This window comes from Ammodytes marinus (genome assembly GCF_949987685.1).
Source record: "Ammodytes marinus genome assembly, chromosome: 2".
NCBI lineage: Eukaryota > Metazoa > Chordata > Actinopteri > Uranoscopiformes > Ammodytidae > Ammodytes > Ammodytes marinus.
This window is the reverse complement of record NC_137231.1, coordinates 30,065,838-30,074,581: the sequence shown is the minus strand read 5'-3', so window position 1 is coordinate 30,074,581 and position 8,744 is coordinate 30,065,838. Positions and strand designations below refer to the sequence as shown.

Genomic DNA, 8,744 nt, shown 5'->3' with positions numbered 1-8,744 from the left:
ACAGGGACGTAATAAAGATAATTTGCCCCGAAAAGAGAAATAGACAGAGCAGAGTGGAGTGGGACTGAGCGATCCGTCACAAATCCCTGTGAGAAAACTTCACTGACAACCGTATAATGAGCCTCTGTGGGTATCTCCCACCATGTTATTGTGTCTTTATCTCCTTTCTCTAAACTAGGAGGGGTGAAGAGAAGGAGAGGAAAATATATAATAATAATAAAGGGGGCTGCAGGTTCGGAGAGAATTACCCATGCTTATTTATTCAGAGATGTCGCCTCGTGGAGCAGAGCAGCCAACCCCCTGGGTCTGCGCACAGGCCTGAGCGAGGGATGAATCGCTCTGCTGCTCGGAAGAGGAGAAAAATAACAGAAGGAGAGAAGGAAGAAGTGAAAGTGTGTTTTTCCAAGAAGTTGTTAAGTCGACATATATGGGGAGGGAGATCACAGGTGGGGTCAAGGGGTGGTATGAAACCCACAAAACTCTGTATTTCTCAGTGTGGCAGCGTTTACAAACTGGTGTCGCCCCCCGACACTGGTAAAGGTGATCAAGAAGCGCCCACGAAATGTTTCAGTTGTTGATTCTACTGCTAAGAAAAAACGCAGAAGGTATATAAAATCCATGTGCAATCACCGAAAGCTTAACCTAGATGCTCAGACAGTGTTGTTTTTATTCCTCAGATTTACTCCGAATTCCTCATGGGTCGACAAAAGTTACGCACTATAGCTTTAATGATATAAAAAGTTATGACATTATTGGTTTAGAAATGTCATTATATTATATGCAAGTTAGTTAATGATCTGCTTTTGTTGCATTAACAACTGAAACATTATTACGTTGCTATATTTGCCATAATGACATTATTAGCGGTAATTACATTTTTTGGATGCGACAAAGACTTTTTCTGGGGGAAAGCGAACAGAGCGAGAGTTAACTTGAGCCTCGAAGGGAGGAAAACGAGAAGAAAGAGAGAGAGAGAGAGAGACTGGGGGAAGGTAGAGGAGTGGTGGAACCGAAGAAGGGATGAGTGGAAGGGTGGAGGGGTGGATGAGCGTGTCCCAGGGGTCTCAGAGGGAGAGGAAGACGGCTCGGCGAGTGCAACCCCCCCGCGGAGGAACTCAACAGGGGGCCGGCTTTTTGTTTTGGAGAAAAGAAAGAGAAAAAGCTCCAAGTAACATGTTGGTAACAGAGGCTCCTGCACTCCGCATTTCAGCTGGTGGAGTAGTTGCTTTGTTCGCAGAAATGGGAGGGCTTCATTTAATTCGGTTACTCATCTCTCACCCCCAGAGGCAACCACACACATGCACACACACACATGCACACACACACACACACAGACTGCAAACCTATACCAACACAAGATTGAACAAACATCCACGCACACACACAAACGCACGTGTACACACACACACACACACACCATGCAAACCTCCCAACAAAAGATTTAACACATGCACACGCACACACACACACACACACACACACACACACCATGCAAACCTCCCAACAAAAGATTTAACACATGCACACGCACGCACACACACACACACACACACACACACACACACACACACACACACACACACACACACACACACAGATAAATGAACAGTGACAGTTTCCAGCTTCATTAAGGCACTTTTTTGTTTAAACCTAAAACAACACCTGCTTGGCTAAGGTGCAAAAGTTTGTGTGTCACTAAAAACTCAAACTAAATGAATAAATCATGATGTACATGAAGCATATGATATAGACATCACTTTTAGGCTTCCACTGAAGAGATGATACACAGCAGGGGGGCATGAGGAAACTTACCGTTTCTTCAACTGAATGCATCAAATAAGCTTGGATTCTACAGTATATGGTTTACTAAGGCCACGTAAAATACTGTAAAGTTGGGGGAGGGGTAATGTTCGAGAGAGAAAAAGTCATAGATCTATGAGCAAAGAAAATGTAATATTCTCTGAGATTATAGAGTCATAAATGATGTATGTTGTTTTCTTCTGAATAGGCTCAATTCAAGGCATTGTCTCTTCAAAGTCCACATGCTTATGGGGATGAGTTTGACAAAGGACAGAGGAGACAGTGGTCTGTTCTCCTGGCTGTTACACATACCGCACGTACACTGACGAGCCAAATGTCACAAATGGACCAGATTTTCACCAAATTTATGATAATATTCTGCACTAAAATCATGAGTATTTCCTTATAACTGGATCCTATTTCAAGTTATAATTGCAACCAACGCAGGCATAATACATGGCAAGTAGCAGTCTATGTGCTATGATGAGGTTTTTCCAACCTTGAAACGAAGCAAAGTGAAGCAACAAACAACACATGTCACTGAGTTCCTTCATCACAAGCTTGTACATTTTAGACATCTGTGATACAAATTTGTGAATTGTTTGTTGCACTTCGCACTCGCTTCAGTTGCAAGCAGAAGATATTGAAGGGGAAATAAAAGATGGCGGAAATAAGTTTTGTAAGTATGTTTTATATGAAAGCCTCCTTTGTTTTAAAAAAAAAACAGAAGCTTGGTGGTATTTTACTGTTGCTGTATTCGTTGTATATTAATGTAATTGTTAGGAGACAACATGAGGTTAGAGAACTAATTTTCAGCTTAGAGGCTGTTTGAGGTTGTTTACTCCCATGTTTGGTGACACAGTAAGAGTCGGAGCCCTTCCCATCCTGAGGGGGTGTCGTGTATAATAAGGGTTACAATCCCCAGATGGGAATGTCAACACCATTGAATTAAAGCTGAAATTCAATATTCTAACATTAATTAATCATTTCAAACCCAAAGTGTTGCATTGCAGAGCCAAAAACAATAAAAAAAGACTGTGCTGTATATTAATGCAAACCCACATACAGTATAACACCCCTATGCTCAGCCTCCTGAGGAGCAGTTTAATGTGGATGCAGGGCAGATTAGCAGGCTAAAGCTAAATTCTGTAATCGCTGTGATGGGCTTAAACAAAACTGGGTGGGGGTCCTCTCAAGGTTAAAACTGACTGCTGTCTTTCTCTATTACATGTCAATGTTCATTCAGAGGCTCTGCTTTTGTTTGCCTCCATTGTTTTGTATGTTGTTCAGATATTGATTTGGATGGCAAATGTAAACACCTCCTTTTTATTGAGTCATTTTGTCTGACATTTTTTTGGGATGTAAACGGAACAATTTTGGACAGAAATGTTGACACAAGATGATGATAGCTGTTGTTTTTAACTGAAGTGGCTGCGAAAAATATGTTGCTATAAAGAAATGTGAGGACCCTGACTAGACCTTTCAATATAGGAAAAGTCTTTAGTTTACTTAGTTCATTCACGCAATTTAATGCCGAAACTCAACGTCATGACATTTACCGAACACTCAAGACGAGTGCGATCAAGTCACTCTCAACAACTAACAGATGTCCCTGAAAAAAGTGAAAAGATTCCTTTCTGTGTTTCGCCACTGCCTTGGGATTCCATTTAATGGTATAATAGATTCATTATTATATAAAATTATATATTATTATAGTTATAATAGGCAGGACAGACACGGAAGTGCGAAAAGTGAAGTAATGTGAAGTCAAAAAGACAAGCAGCTCACAGACAGAAGCCCAGCTGAGATATTTTGGTTGCTTTGTTGCCGTGGTGTTGCTTTGTGACAGCTCTCTGTAACTTATTTATGATGATGTGACTATAGCAACAGCAAACTGAACAGTGGGGGATATGAGGAGGAAAGAAGACTGCAAAAATGGAAGGTTAAAAACCGTGAAAAAGAAAATTGTATTAAAGGTGTAGTCAGCAATTCTGGAGAATGCTTGTTATCAAAATCAGTGAATATCTTCCCACAATCCGCTACCTGTCCACAATGTATGTTAACTAAAGGAAAATCCAGTTTTAATACACACATCCTAGGCCAGGGGTGGCCAACCAGTCAGAGACAAAGAGCCACATTTTTTACTGTGTTACTGCAAAGAGCCACATCGTACACACGGGTACACACAGTGGCGATTCCAGAAAATTTTGACTGGGGGTGGCCAAGGTGGGCCACAGAGTTAGAGTGGGGTGGCCATCGCACCCCTGAATGAATAGCATGTGATATGCTGTACAACCAATTCAAAGATGATTTATAATCCCAAATGCCCAAATCATGTTAGTATCCATTGTACTGTTTGAAGATTTTTTTGTGTTTTTAACATGTAATCTAAGCATTCTGGTGTATTCTGGCAAAGATAATAAAGGAAAAAGTCAATATTTATTTCAGCTCAGATGAATAGTAAAATTAGCAAGACAACATAACTTGCTAGCAGCCAGATGCCTAACAACTGCACAGAGGGACGGATGACCACTAGTTTTTATTTTCGCGGGGAGCTTGCACATGCATGCACAAGCATTATTTATTAAAAAAAAAAAAAAAAAAAAAAAAAAAAAAACAGGGGGCCCCACACTAGGACTTGAAACGGGCCCCCAGATCGTTAAGGCCGCCCCTGTGATAATGACAGGACTGGACTCCTACAGTACTAAAGACGACAGGGCAGTCATTTTCAATGTCACAATGAACATTGTGTGCACTGCCTCACACACAAACTCTCAGTTCAACCAAGTCCACAAACAAAAATATAACAATTTAAAATAGCGTTTTTCTCTTACTATGCATGTTGCTTTGTGGGACTTACTCTTAGCATGGAGAGAGCTGAATTGGCGCCGAAGATTTGAAGCCTTGAAATGCGCAAATGACACCTGGCATATAAGGCAGAATGGCCTGCCATAACGTTCAACAAAAAATATGAACTCTCCCACTCTGTTTCGGAGCGAACTTGACACAAATAGTTTACTCACGGAAAACCTCCCTCCAAGCTGAGCGGGCAGTTTTATGTTGCGTCCGCACCAAACGTTTGCGAACGTTATGTTGCGTCCTCAATTAAACATTTGCGAACAGGCATAGGGCATACACATAGGGCCTACACATTAATACAATTAAAAATGAAATAATAGACAACATGTAAAACGAACGTAAGAGCCGCATGAAACATTTGCGAACATGCACACACATAGGCCCACACAAAAAAAAAGTATAAAAAAAAAAATAATAATTATAATCACATAATTTGATATGAACTGAAGAGCCGCACGAAGCTGGGCAAAGAGCCGCATGCGGCTCGCGAGCCGCGGGTTGGCCACCCCTGTCCTAGGCTCTGTAAACAGGTCGCTAGCTAAATTGGACCCTTTTGTTTACATAACCGTTTACAGAGCCTAGGCTGTGTGTTGACACCAGCTATTTTTTTCAGCAGGTAGTGAGGAGATTGTGAGGAGATATTCACAGATTTTGACCAATTTTGTGAACAAGCTGACTCCACCTTTAAGTTGAATGGGAGCAGAGAATGTGTAGAGGGGATAATACATGTTTGTTTCTTTATGAGTCCGTCAAGGTGATCAGATGAGGGAAAAGAATAGATCTGATGTAAGAGACATTTTTAAAAAAGGGACAAGAAAAGGAAAAAAGGGCGGAAGGAGGGAGGGGTGTTTCCCTTAGGGGGAAATGTCTGTGTGAACTAATATCTCTCTCTCTCTCTCTCTCTCTCTCTCTCTCTCTCTCTCTCTCTCTCTCTCTCTCTCTCTCACACACACACACACACACACACACTCCCTCCCTCTCTCCCAGTCAGTAGCAACAACACGCTCACCGAGGTCGGCAGCACAGAGCAGAGTCGCTATCTTACCAGCTGTACACACGCTCACACACTCACACACAAACCAAACTACCACACACACACACACACACTACCCCCCCCCCCCCCCCCCCCAAACACACACACAAATACACACACACACACCTCCTCTGCGCCGCCCGGAGACCTGGAGCACAACAGAAAGGAGAGGAAGGAAGGAAGGAAGAGAGAGAGAGAGAGCGGCAAAGAGAAGAGGAAGTAGTAAAATAAGAAATAAAGAAGAAGACTGATTCTAGGAGAAATTAAAGATCCATTTTGGGAAACAATCACTAAGGTAAGGCTATTAATTTTAATTGCTCTTTCTTTCATTCACTCACTGCTAATCTTTATGATAGAAAGTGAATCTGAAAGACCTCAACACCATACACACACACACACACACACACACACTTGCTTGTTGTGAAAAAGGAAAATGTAGAAGTGGATTTTGTGTTGTTTCTAAGCTGCTGAGTGGTGACACCGCACGTGGGGAAAGTATGTGGAAAGTCTTTAGGATTCATTCATCTGTGTAGGTGGAGTTGATGGGGTCCTTTATTGCGTGTGCATCGGAGCATGTGCCGGGGTTTATACAAAATCATAGTTGTAAGGGAAGTGAGAGTGACAGCAGAAGGGGGAAATGTTTGTGGAAGGATTCAGGAAGTTTTCTAACAAAGGAGCTCTGGAGTATTTCAAAGACCATTATCCATCAGACCAGAGCTATAGTGTTGATGTGTTCTCTGTGTTGAGATTAAGGGACTTTTGATAATGCTTGTAATGCGATTTACCTTAAAGTTACCTTAAATTAGCTACCTTAATGATGTACAGCTCCGGAAAAAAATTAAGAGACCAGTCTGGATTTTTCTTAAATCTTCATTTCTACATTACCTGATGGAAATGCTCTAAATGACAATATTGTGGGGAGGGGGGGGGGGGGGGGGGATTTGGTAGAATTGTTGTCAGTAGTTTATAGTATAAAACCAAAATGTTCATTTGATGTCGCCTGTAGGCTACAGCAAAATAACCAGGACTATACTTCCAATATTTAAAAAAAAAAAAATTATTTTTCACCTGCAAATACTTTAATTGTTTTAGTTTAATCAGACAGACATTTGTTTTAAACTCGCTTTCTCTTCTGGCTGTAGTTAGTGTGACTCTTGTCGCTCAGGGGCAGAGGAGGCAGTTTGGTGACGTTATCATAAAGCTACAGAGTCAACAGAGAGAGAGAGAGAGCCGGTCAGGTTGGTTGGATTAAGACAAACAAAGTGTCATACTTGGCACCGTGGGAGACAGCAGTTTGTTTCCTGTTTCTTTGCCAACTTTTAATCACAATCTATGCCTCAACCTCAACCAAGTGCTTATCATTGAACCCATGGAGGTGGGAGTTTAACCTTAACCTTAACCTATACCCTTAATAAAATACATGTGTTAACCCAAACCATTATGTACCACTAACCTAATGGTCCCTATTGTCACAATATTCAAACAGGGTAATTTGGACATTTGAGGACGTGTAACAAAGAAGTCCTAGACACAAGTCCTATGTTTAACTGTAATATCCATGACATTTTACTGTGTTTGATCATATGTCTCCCGTCTAATCATGAAGTGAATCCATATAAAATCATGCTGAACATTTAATCCAAATGCCTTGTACAGCATGATTTACCACACGTCAGCTAAAACAAAGCAATAATTCCCAGCCAGCAGCACTTACTGTATCACCAAAACTCCCTCATGACTAATTGGTTAAGTGAGTCTCTGGGCCGTGAAAAACAAAACCTACTCTCAAGCACTTTGAGTGGCCTTGTGTTTGAATTGTGCTATATAAATAAACTTGCCTTGCCTTGCCTTGCCTTGCCTTGCCTTGCCTTGACTTGCCTTGCCTTGCCTTGCCTTGCCTTGCCTTGCCTTGCCTTGCCTTGCCTTGCCTTGCCTTGCCTTGCCTTGCCTTGCCTTGCCTTGCCTTGCCTTGCCTTGCCTTGCCTTGCCTCTCTACAGAGCGTCTCAAGGATTTTAAGCAAGTCTGTAAAGAAAAGACTAAACAACCGGGTCACATCCAGCGAATGGGAACAGAAGTGGTGTGTGTTTTTGTGTTTTTGACCTTCACCGTGTTTATAAAGAGCTGATGTGGGCAGAGAGAGAGAGAGAGAGAGAGAGAGAGAGAGAGAGAGAGAGAGAGAGAGAGAGAGAGAGAGAGAGAGAGAGAGAGAGAGAGAGAGAGAGAGAGAGAGAGAGAGAGAGAGAGAGAGAGAGAGAGAGAGAGAGAGAAAGAGAGAGAGAGACAGAGAGACAGAAGAGAAGGAGATAGCTAAGGGATGAATGGATTTCATTGTCTGGTCTGGGATGGAGTGAGTGTGTGTGTGTGTGTGTGTGTGTGTGTGTGTGTGTGTGTGTGTGTGTGTGTGTGTGTGTGTGTGTGTGTGTGTGTGTGTGTGTGTGTGTGCGTGTGTGCTTGCGTGCGCTGAACGAAGCTGAGTGTTGTGTGTGTCTCAAAACAAACTGGGATCAATCAGAGTCATGAGGGTAATGTTACACCGAGATGAGGCGCGTCTTGTTAACGAATGACGTTTAATGAATGTTTTACTCGGTTAAGGTCTTTGAACCGGCCAGCTTTCGTGTGAACAAGTGTTGTTTGGTAATGTTCAACCTGTGATACCTAGAAAATTTACTTAAACAACGCCACAGTGAAAAGAAAATCCAGCTTGAAGCACCAAATACCTCAACCCAAGAAAGAAGCCCTTTAAAGGTGCTCCGAGGAACTTTCAGTTTGTGTTCATTCTTGCAGCCCCTTTGGTCAAAAGCGGTAGTGTTTTTACTATGCCAGCTGTTGTTTCTGGGTGAGCGTACTCATGACAAAGGCATTAAGAAAAATGATATTGAAAATAGTATTCTTTGCACTGATGGTCTCTTTTGCTGTTACATGTCATTCATGATCATCAGAGGAATAAATGAGACTCTTTCAGAAATATTTCAAAGTTCCTCGTAGCACCTTTAAGCGTCTCCTAAGAGAAAAAAATCAAATTATAATCTCAGAGATTCATTATTTCTTATG

The 8,744-nt window shown here is 41.8% G+C and overlaps 1 protein-coding gene across 1 annotated transcript in view; it reads left to right on the top strand.

Moving 5' to 3' along the window:
- Positions 1–5,857: 5,857 nt before the first annotated feature.
- Positions 5,858–8,744, top strand: part of hs3st1l2 (heparan sulfate (glucosamine) 3-O-sulfotransferase 1-like 2) — a 25,279-nt gene continuing 22,392 nt past the window's right edge. Inside the window, exon 1 of the mRNA XM_080041099.1 lies at positions 5,858–5,987. The gene's annotated coding sequence lies outside the window, so the exon portion shown is untranslated. The remainder of the gene's footprint in view (positions 5,988–8,744) is intronic.